Below are 11,525 nucleotides of genomic sequence, written 5' to 3' on the forward strand. Positions count from 1 at the left end.
CGGATCAGATTTAGGACAAAAATATAAAGGAGTCATTCATGAAGCAGTCCTAGAATAGCAAACTTCAGACCGGATAGCTGCTCCAAGACTTCCTTATAACTCAGCTCCATACGAAAATCATATAGCTCGGGCACGGGCAGAAGGTTCAGTTGTCACACAGTCAATCTAGGTACCGACTTAGGAAGTTGGATAAAGAATATGCATTCTTCCAGTCCTTATTGTAAGATGACATATTATCAAAAAATTTCATCGAGGGCGAGGACAAAAGCAAAATACTTCACCAGTCAATTATTTAGGATAGTAGAAGTAGTGAAACACTCGGGGAGTCAGAGGGACTTCACACAAGCGAAACAGAATCACAACTTCACAAAGAATGTGAATGAAGTTCGGGACTAGTTGTTAACGAGGGAGGCGAAAATGCTGTCTCACTTTAGAGAAAAAAGTAGGGATGGGAAAACGAAGGCTAACCACGACTTGGTCTCTAAAATGGGTCACATAACAGGGAGGGGAAAGATGGGGACGATCCTAATTGCTAGGCATAATCATATGCGTAGAGTCGAGAACCTCATAGGTAAAATGAATGTAGTCAGGATCTACCTCATTAAACATCGAGGAGATTTGAGTAAACCACACGCCATGAATATTCATAGAGATTCAACAAATACGATCCAAGGTGGATGAAAAAAGAAGGAAGAAACTCAAGGGAACTCACAGAAACAAGAAATCAGTTGGCGACACTAGATGAAGAACATGATGAAGAAGAAAGGTAGGCAAGCAGGGAAACCACTATAGCCCTTTAAAATGACACCCTAGAAGCCTTTTTAAAGTAGATCGTTCAATCGCAAAGGTAAAAAAGTAGGTCAATTACCAAGGTCGTCTAATTAGAGGAGAGAGGGATCATCGCTCGTATAAAATGTTGTGTGTTAGCAGTCACATTTGAGAAAAGGAGTCATTGGGACATGTGGCAATAGTAGAGGGCAAGCCTTTATAACAAACGTGATGGACGAATCATTAGCCTGATACGCTATCACACATATCTCTGCTCATTTATGACACCCGATGCTTATATAAATCCAATCAGCCCTTGAGCCGGTCGGATCTATGGGCTCCTCATTTCTCATAGGCATGACCCCCCAACAAAAGTGTATTCAACCTCAAAGTCAATCCAATTTTGGGACTTCATTCCCCATCATTTGGGCAAGGCTCCCAACTTGCAACCTCAATCAGGTTAGACATATGCCGGTCGAGTCCTTAATAGGATGGCTTCCCACTTCATCTATAGTTTTACCGCTCAAAATACTGTCCGCTTGGCAACTAGGTCTTTCATCCATTTGATAACCTACTCAGTGTCCATCCAACACTCGACCCATCTCCCGATTGGCACCCTTCAACGTTTAGCGTAACTTTGCCTGTCGTCCGATCGACGGTAGCAATGCTTTTATTAACACTCACTAAATACCTATGACAATAGCCGCTCAGTATTATTGTTTGACTGGAGCATAAGAAAAGTAAAATCTAGACTCTTCGCCAGGCACACAAAGTAATCGCAAAACACTTGGATAAGTAGCAGCATAAGACAAAGGCATAGGAGACAAGCGGTTAAAAGATAGTAAGTTTACAAACATGACTCAGGAAATGCTTGTTTTTGCCTTGACAAGGCTTAAATACATAATTGATTGAATTGAGGAGAATTACTTGAATTTTGGGACGACATCTTCAAGGAGCTTGTCCAAAAGGCTTTGCTAGTTCAAAAAATGATCCGGGGTTTCAGAGACTAGGTAGTCGGCCTCCCGCAGTTATTTAATGGCTCCTTCAGCTCCATAAGTGAACATCTGAGTAACGCAGGAGTCGAGCTACAAATGAAAGTTACAGGATTAAAGGTAGGACGCTTTCTTAGCGTCGAATCGCTTATCTTCCCTGGCTTAATATTCTGCCAGCTCAATCCGGGATGCTGTCAGTGTAGAGGTGGTCCCCATCAACTTAGATTTAGAGGTCGTCAATTCTGACCTCGTAGCCTCCAGCTCAACTTGCAAAGACTCTAGCTGTGCTTTTTGGACTTCCACATTATTTTGTTGATTGGACACCAGCAAAGCCTGGGCAACCAACTTGGCATCTTTAATAGATAGCTCTGAGGCATGGGCATCCTCCTGCTCCTTTAATTTGTTGGAGAGGTTCTGGGCTTCAAGAGTTTTCTTGTTTAGAATAGTTGCTACCTGAACCCTCCTTATGCTTTTCGATCAGAGTTTACCATCACTAGTTTTCAGGGCAGCCTCCATCCTTTGTGATCTTTCTATTTCAGTGTGGACCAGCTCTTGAGCCTTTTGCTCTAGCTCGCCTAGTAGCTCAGCCTATGTTTGTGCCCCTTGTGGTGTAGTCAAGTCGAGGATCTGGGCGGAGGCTTGAGAAGACTCTAGTGTTAATATCCTCCCTCGAAATGTCTCATTTTTGCATTCTAGCCGCACCATAGCTTGGGCTACGCTCATCCCAGTCACCCAACACTAAGGATAAAACATTGTTAGCAACATGCTAGTTACAAGAATAAGTTAATCAAAACTTACCGCGTGAGATCTTGGGAAAAATTGTCTACCAACTCGATCATCAGGCGGTCTAAAAATTGGGTTGCCGCACCTTCCCAGACCTCCAATAGCAGACCCCTCAAGCACACTTGCTCACAGGGTAGAGAGGGATCTAGAGGTGACATCGCTCCTTGGACAGATGGTATGTTGAAGGCGGAGGAAAATCAATAGTGACCTTTTGATTTGCTGAACGACTTGGAGGACCCTACCACGGGAAGGATGAACAGAGAAAGGGATGGCACTCAAGGTGTGTAGGCAATGGGAGATCTACCCGGTTGGGAAGCCATCTCCCCATGGACTAGGCTACAAGATTGCAAAGTGGAAGGACTATGCCTGGGAGGAGCCATGGTGCTTTCCCCAGCCGATAAGGATCTCGGAGGCATAACAACAGAGGGTGGCCGCTCAGGAGATGGTCGTATTGTGGGGGTAATGCGGAAGCTCAGACTCCTCAGTAGGAGCTTCCTCCGGAGCAATAAGAGGGTCAGGAGGTAGTATTCTTTCCTCACTGATGCTCATGCCATTGTTGCTCGCTCGGCTACTAAATGCGTTTGCAGAAGGGCCAGTCGGCTCATTTGCTCGTTTGGTCAAGAAGGCTTTTCCCCATCGATTTAGTTTAGCCTCTTGTAGTCGCAAAGACTCAGAAGACATGACCTTGAACATGGTTTCCGCTGCACCAAATAAAAAAGACCTCAATTAGTAATAGCATGAAAACTAAATTACTAAATCTTACCAAAAGATAAGGGAAGCGCCGTTTAGACTAGGCTCAGTCTGAACATATACAGAAGGACCTCCCGCAGCAGCTAAGGGGTGCGGAATTGCAGACTAGCCAATTTCCCTGAAGCAAAAAATAAAAGTAGGGTCTTGGTGATGATCTTCTAAATCGAGAATAGGGGGAAGATTCATTCGCCAGACGATCGGTCAAGAGACTGAATTTGACACTTGAATAAAAAAAAAGAGATTTCCATCCCTTATTAGATGAAGATATGTCTTTGAAGAAGACTTACTTAGGACGGGATTGAAACAAAAATACTCTGGGCTATGATTTTTTGTGTTAATAACAAAAGTGAAAAATGCGAGGGGTCAGGGGAATATCATAAAGACAGAATAATATCGCTATTTTGCACATCGAATAGAAGGCATTGGGAGCAAGCTGTTGAAGGGGGATATGAAAGTATTGACTTATTTCGGATAGAAAGTGGGGGATAGGGAAGCGTAGACCAGCCTGAACCTAATCTTTGAAGAATATGGCGTAGCCCAGGGGAGGACGATGAGGATAGTCTCGAGGGTCAGGAATGAGAATGCTAAGATTTTTTGGAATCTCCAGGGTCAAACGAATTATTTCCAGGTCGCAGTTATCAAAATCAGAGCAGACAGACGTGTACCAGGGGGTAAAGGTCTCTTGGGCCATGGATGAACGAAGAAGAAAAGTAGAAGGATTGGGAAAGACACTTACGAAGAAGGTTGTGAGAGAGAGAGCGCAGTTGGTGGAAATCATCGAAGAAGAAAATCCAAGGAGATGATGCACGAGTGGATGACTTCCTGCGACACTTAGGATTTTTAAACAGAAGCTATCAAATAGTGTCTAAACCTCAACCGTCAAATTAAAATAGATTGATTGATTGCACTTGTTAAATTGGAGAAGATGGATCGCGCTGATCTGTACGAAAAGGCATGCATTAGAGATCACATCAGAGAGAAGTGAGTTGGTAAGACACTTAGCGCTTTCCCATTAACAATATTTATGATGGACAAAACATTCAAATCATTCCCTTGATACACTCTCGAACGTACCACCGACGTCATACCTTGTGTTTTCAAAAGTGTCTGACAGACTGAGGCTGTTAACAGTAATATTGACGGTTGATTGATGGAATAGCTAGCCGGTCAGATGATCGGATAGTAGTAGGACTCAGGTATAACTAGCCAGTCGGACAATCAGATGACAATGAGACTTGGGTCTAGTTAGTTGGTCATGAGTCTCTTTTGACTAGATTTGAAGGGAAGACTTGTGATATGGCGTGTTGCGAGCGGACCCAGGAATGATGTGAGATCAATGTTAAGATAAGTTGACAATCAAGGGTATGTATACTACTACAAATTGAGGCTAAGACATCACCACTAAAGTGTTGTTTTTGGCCATATAAATGTTGCATTATACCTAAGGTAACATTTTTCATTCTATCTTATCAGGTCCTGTCATGTTAGATATAATGTAACGCTTTTGTCATTTTATGCAACACTTTCTTAAACTGTTGTGATATATACCAAAGGCAATGCTTGTCTATATGCAACACTTTTTTCTTCCAACGACAACACTTTTTTTTGTTACTCTTAAGCTATTACAACACTTTTTCTATTAATAACAACACTTTTTACAATTATTTTAACCCAATAATACAACACTTTTTTCATTAAATGCATCACTTTTTATTAAACTTTTCACCTCTTATACGCATCACTTATTGATACATATGCAACACTTAGATTTATGTTTTACTTTTAAAATGTAGCACTTTTACCGGTTAACAGTAACACTTATTTTTTCACCAATATATTATTGATATTACAATTTTACAATCCAATCAAACACATTTGTACAAAATATATTATTCAAAATATGATCATTGTATTACAAAAGTTATATCACACTATATTCTGATTAAAAATTTTACAAAAACCCAACAACTAGCATCTAAAAATATACATAAGTCATCAATTAATACTTAGCTTCTTGAATTCCCCCAAAAAAGGCAACTAAATATATTCATTTACAAAAAGCCAATAGATGGTAATGTGTGGTCAACTTCATTAATCCCCCATAAGTCATTTGTCCATGCATTGAACGTGCCCACCAAAAAAGACATAATAATGTCCTACTAGTCATGAAAACAAAAAACAACAACACACATTAATCAGTAAAGCACGTTACACAACATAAAGAATATATAAAGAAATAATTCAATTATGCCAATAAAAATAAACATACCTATGCAGTTTCAATATTAAATTGGACATTAATATTGCACATACTAAAACCAATAATAGGCTATCAACAAATTTTTTTAAAAAAATAAAAATCAACAACTCAAGATTATAAGAAGAGGAAAAGCCTTTTAACTGAACAAGGAAAGGGAGAACTTAAATGGAGCTCAACCAAGAAAAAAAAATTCTTTTAGTACTTCAAAAGTTGTCAAGGCATGTCACTTTCCAAATTTTGAGGTTACCATTCCTACAAATTATTAGAAATTTATCATCCTTATGCAAAAGTAGCAATCTCCAAAAGTACTGCCAAGTTAATTATTACCAAATTCATATAAATTTACAAGCACGAGCAGGGGAGGAGTATGCCTATGCTACTAAAGTTTCAATAGTGGAATCACAACACAAACTCTTTGCTTGTCTCAAAAAACATAGAAGATTAAGCAACAAAACGAGAAAACTATGAAAAAATGTAACCTGACAAACAAACCATGGAAGAATCTTTTTTTTGCTGCATTTCTTGACAAATCTGTGCAAATTGCAATGGAAGATTTCATGTGTTGCAACTTGCAATGATGACAAAATACCAATTCAACAATAAGAACGTCATGAACCAAAGATAATACATTAGTCGATGGGCATGGTGGCTAAGATAGAATAAGATAATAAAGTATATCACTCATCAATTTACCAATGCAGGAAGAAAAAAAGCATCATGGCTTCAAACAAATTATGCCCTATAAGAAAAAAAGGTAAGTGATTTAGGAAAAATAATTTCTTGTAATTTCTGGAGGTAGTTTTGCAAGAAAATGATTACTTTCAATTTCCGGAGGTATAAAATACACTAGAGTTTTGCAAGAAAAGGTAAGTGAATTGGTAATTCATGAATTGCCATGAAATGAGTTTCCAGCATTTCATAAGGAAAGATAATTGTCTTTACAACAATGTAAATTAATATAAATTCCTTGAAGTTAACTATGCATAAGTTCCTTAACGTGACCATCACTGTGAGCATACTTGAAATAAACAAATTCCAAGCTCTAAAAGCATATTAGAGATCATGAACGCCACCTTCAACATAATTTGTAAGATAGAAAATCATGATGCGAAACAATCACAGCCAATTCTTCCAGACCAAAATCTATCAATTTTCATGTATTTCTAAATATATAGTAAGGCAGGATTTTCTAACAGCAGAGAAGTTATAAGTAGAACAATCATTTTCTACCTGCCTGTGTCTTATCAGGCAAACATGACATGTAAATGAAAGATTTGAAGAGGAATAGGCAATCCACAAGCTGGACGGAAAGTAACCATATCTTAAGAAAATACATAAACTAAAGAAAATACATATAAAACTATAACATACCTTAGGAAAAATATTTTCTTGCAATTTCCGGAGGTAGTTTTGCAAGAACCTTCTGGACTGTATATCATATGCAATATTTAAGTCTCAATGGTTTGAGACAATATGATCAAATACCTCATCAGTGTTCAATCTAAAGCTGTGGTATCATTTTACATAACTCATTTCGTAAATCTGAAAATAGAAGATCCAACCTTAGAAGAAAAACAACATAATACAAGGAAAATAATGCAAGAAGAACAAGGATTGGGAAAAAAAGAAGTTTGAGAGAGCTGGAAAAACACAATACCCTTGGTAGCAGTCCAACGACAACAAAATACAAGAAAAACAAAATACAAGAAAAACAAAAGCAATTAAACTAAACAACCTTAACAACGATTAAGCAAAACTTAATTATACATAAAAGTTAAACTTGTACCACATTGTCACCCTATGACACAAGATCAACATTCATGCATAAATGAAACTAACCGAGTGCGATAACAAACAAACTATCATGCATAACCAAACTAATCAAAGTGCAATAACAACAATCAAACATCAATAAGAAAATAACACAATCAACAAATAAGTAAATCAACTAAGCTAACCAAGCCCTCTTCCGCGATCATACACCAATCGACTACCTCCACCGTCACATGGAGACCCGGATTTGGAACGCCAGCCCCGGTGAACTGTAACACAACTACTGAATCTCTGATCTACAGCTCCCGATGGCACAAAGTTGATAGTTTAGATGGAATAGGAAATAAATTGCAGCATCAACAGAAACTAAATAGAAATCAAAACAGAATTTGCTCTGCCAGAATTGCATGCACCACTGAGACTGAGGTTGCTGGAATTCCTGCCTTCGGAACGCCGTCCACGGGAGTTCACCGCAGCATCAGCCTTGGATTTGCTTTAGTAAGTTTTACCGGAATTGAAGAACAGAGGCTGAGCTTAAAGATGATGAGCTTCTGCCAGAGTTGGATGCACCACTGAGGTGGAGGAGACTTCTGCTTTCGGAACACCGTCCACAGGAGAACACCGCAGCATCCACCGGAGAAGATGATGATGAATCGGCCGACTTCCTCCTTGGAATCTTCCGCTTTCACAACGCCGTCCGCGGGAAGAACATCCACTGAGGAAGGGATGGAAAGGGATGCCTCGCCGGAGGAGAATGCTCCACCATCAAGGATACCCTAATTCTGAGCTCACTGTGCCGTCGCTGCTCACAGAGGTCAACTGAAGATGATGCTGTCCGTTGCGGGATTGAGGAAGATCGCGAGAAGAGGAACTTGGGTGTAGAGGACCGGCTGGCGGTAGTGAAGAGAAGAAGAGGTACCGCCGACCGGAGAGAAGAAAAGAAAAGAACTGTTGTGCCCTAGCCGCCGCTGGAAATCGTGAATAGAAGAAACGCGAGGAGAATGGGGGCGAAGCACTGTGCCGTGCGTGAGGAAGAGGTTTCTTAACGGGTTGCCGGGTTTGGGTTAAGGAGGTGAGGAGTTTAGTAATCCGGATCCAATAAGAGAAGGAAAATGAGTTTTTGAATTGGGCTTGAAGAGTGGGCTTTTGGATTGGGCTCGAGGATTGGGTTTAAAGAGTAGGATTTTGGATCAAATTTGAATTGGAGCTCCACTTCTTAGATGAACTCATGGATGCTTTGATCTCGATCAACGGTCCAGATCATTTTAAATCAGAATGAAGGGTTGGATCACTTAGATCTGAATTAAGGAACAAGATCTCTCTAGATCAGGATCAACGGTCCATATTGATTCAGCTTGATCTCCTCCATTTGACCTTCAAATCAAACCAAATTCGATCCGGCTCGACCATAATTTATGGCGATGAGTTTGGGAGGAGAAAAGGATCAGAAGATTAAAACCTAACGTAAATCATCACCTAAGTTTATATATAAAAAAATGTCAAAAAAAATTTACCCCAAGTGCCTAATTAAAGAAATTGGCAACACTTTAAAAAATGTTACATATATAATATAAAAGTGTTTCACATTCTTATAATTATTGCAACACTTATAAAAAGTCTTGTATTTATACAATAAGTGTTGCATTTTCTTATATAGGCAACACTTATTTAAAATGTTGCAAATTTTTAAGAAAACTTCTTCTGTTGTAACAGTTTATAAAAGTGTTGCTTCTAAAGTGATGTCTTACCCTCAAATTGTAGTAGCATGTGTACATCAGACTGGCCCCAGTCATCCCAAATAATCGGTCGGACTTTAGGGACTTAGTTATCCGCTTCTCAAGAGCAAGGCTCCCAGTATATTCCCAGTTGTCCCCAAATGACCACTCAAGCTTCATGGACTTAGATCCCCACTTCTCAGGAGTAGGGCTTCTAGTATATTCTCTATCGTCTGCAAACGCCGGTCGATCTCAATGGCTTAGCTCCCCACTTCTTAAGAGTAGGGCTCCTAGTATATTTTTCTGACCGTTCCCAAATGAGTGGTCAAACTTCAGGGACTTAGTTCCCTGCTTCTCAAGAGCTGGGATCTCAGTATAATCTTGGTCATCCCAAATGATTGATTGGATTTTAGGGACTTACCTCCCCACTTCTCAAGAGCAGGGCTCCCAGTATATTCCCAGTCGTCCCAAACAACTAGTCAGACTTCAAGGGATTATCTATCAACTTCTCAAGAGCAGGGCTCCCAGTTTATTCTCGGTCATCCCCAAATGACCGGTCAGACTTCATGGGCTTAACTCCCTACTTCTCAAGAGTGTTGGTGCGGTTAGCACTAAGGATTTAACCCAGGTTTTGATGAATGACAAATAGGTTAAGTTAGGTTTATCGTTATCTAATGCTTTGATCGAGTATGCAGACGAAGTCCAAGCGGGTCGACGGGCTGACCGGACGCTTGGCACGAAGTCCAGCTAGGTCGATGGGCTGACCAGATAGCTGGCATGAAGTCCAAGCGGGTAGATGGGCTGACCGGACGCTTAGGCACGAAGTCCAGCTAGGTCGACGGGCTGACCAGATAGCTGGCACGAAGTCCAGACGGGTCGACGGGCTGAACGGACGTCTGGCAGGTAAGTAAGGTAAGTCACTGGAGGGGAGTGACTGCGAGGACGCGTTCCCAGGAAGGGAACATTAGGCGTCGATCCGGCTTAGATCCATTTCGGATATCTAAGTCGAGATCGTGACTAGATTCCGGTCTCGAAAAGACGGAATCTAAGTCATACTCTTTTTTGCTAATTCATACTCACTGTGCTTTTGCTAACAATCTGTGTTGCAGGGTAAATTCGCCTCCAGACTAACGTTTGTCTTGCAGGACGGATTCTGCGGGAAAACAGGGTCCGGGTGCCCGGAAGGGATCCGGGCGGCCGGGAGGCAAATTTCATCCAAACTCGCGCGTCGCCACATGGAGCTTCCTGGTTGGACCTGCCACGTCCCACCAGGGCGCCCGGAAGGGATCCAGGGCACCCCGAGCCTCATATAAAAGGAGGGTCAGAGGGGAGCTTCAAAAGAACAACGAAAAGAAAGTCTTCCACTGTTTGCTCTACTGCTTTGCGCTCCTGCGACGCTAACAAAGCTCCGACAATAAGCTCCTTTCCTTTTTTTTTTTAATTAAATTCTTGTCGGTATTTGTTTTATTTCCATTAGCATTCCTGTACTTTAATTTGTAATAATTTTCGAACTGCTAGTGATTGCCCACCGAAAGCACCCTTGTGTGCGGGCCTTAGAGTAGGAGTCGACACAGGCTCCGAACCAAGTAAAACCAGCTTGTGTTAGCATTGTCCTTTTATTTCTGCTGTGTTTATACTCGAACAATTTTGTTTATCGATATTCACCCCCCCTTCTATCGAATCTCACGGTCCAACAGGTGGTATCAGAGCAGGTACCGCTCTGATTTGGTGCAACCACCAATCAGACAAGGGGTGATTTTTCTTATTTTTTTTATAATTCCAAACTGGTACTCTTATCTTTTTGGAAATATTTTTCGTTGTAATTAATCTAAATTGGTGCAACACCAATTTAGCTCGTTTACTATTATTTCTATTTCCTCCCGCACTACTAATCCAAGACCAAGTCTTGGCACCACTTTTTAGTTTTCTATCTTCAGCATTCAATGACTCTTCTTGAAGGACGGAACCCCCACGAACCACCACCATACGATCAAGATTTCAACTACTGGAAGCGATTAATGGAATGCTTCTTAGGAAGCCTAGATTTTGATTATTGGCTGATATTGAGAAAAACTTCTCAGAACTCAGAACTAAACACAAATGTAAGTAAAATTATTTGTAATGTTTTACCTAACAATGTTTTATGCAGATTAGAAAAGTACAAAGATGCACATGAGCTTTGGACCCAGTTGATCAAACTTCACGAGGAGCCGATAGAGCTCGAGGATCAAGTAAAAATCGAATCCGAACTCGGGTCAGATCCAATCGAAAAGCCTACTGAATTAGGGGATGCGGTTAAGGTGAGTAATATTTACCAAAATACCCCCGCTAATAGTAGTTTAAAGAATATACATGTTAATTTGGATATTTCTAAAAATATCTGTGAAAATAGTGTAGCTGGCAATACTTACAAAAATACCCCTAGGATATTTTCTGATAAAATAAATCTAATTAATTTAGAAAATTTAGAAAATCTAAAAATAA

At 40.4% G+C, this 11,525-nt stretch overlaps 1 long non-coding RNA gene across 1 annotated transcript; it reads right to left on the reverse strand.

Annotated features, from left to right (window-relative positions):
- Positions 1-1,585: 1,585 nt before the first annotated feature.
- Positions 1,586-3,752, reverse strand: LOC122007048. Its single transcript, XR_006118834.1, has 2 exons — positions 2,559-3,752; positions 1,586-2,498 (listed from the first exon to the last, which is right to left on the reverse strand). It is a non-coding gene; the product is annotated as an uncharacterized LOC122007048 (long non-coding RNA).
- Between the last annotated feature and the right edge of the window lie 7,773 nt (positions 3,753-11,525).

The sequence above is a fragment of the Zingiber officinale genome, chromosome 7B (assembly GCF_018446385.1).
Source record: "Zingiber officinale cultivar Zhangliang chromosome 7B, Zo_v1.1, whole genome shotgun sequence".
Classification (NCBI taxonomy): Eukaryota; Viridiplantae; Streptophyta; class Magnoliopsida; order Zingiberales; family Zingiberaceae; genus Zingiber; species Zingiber officinale.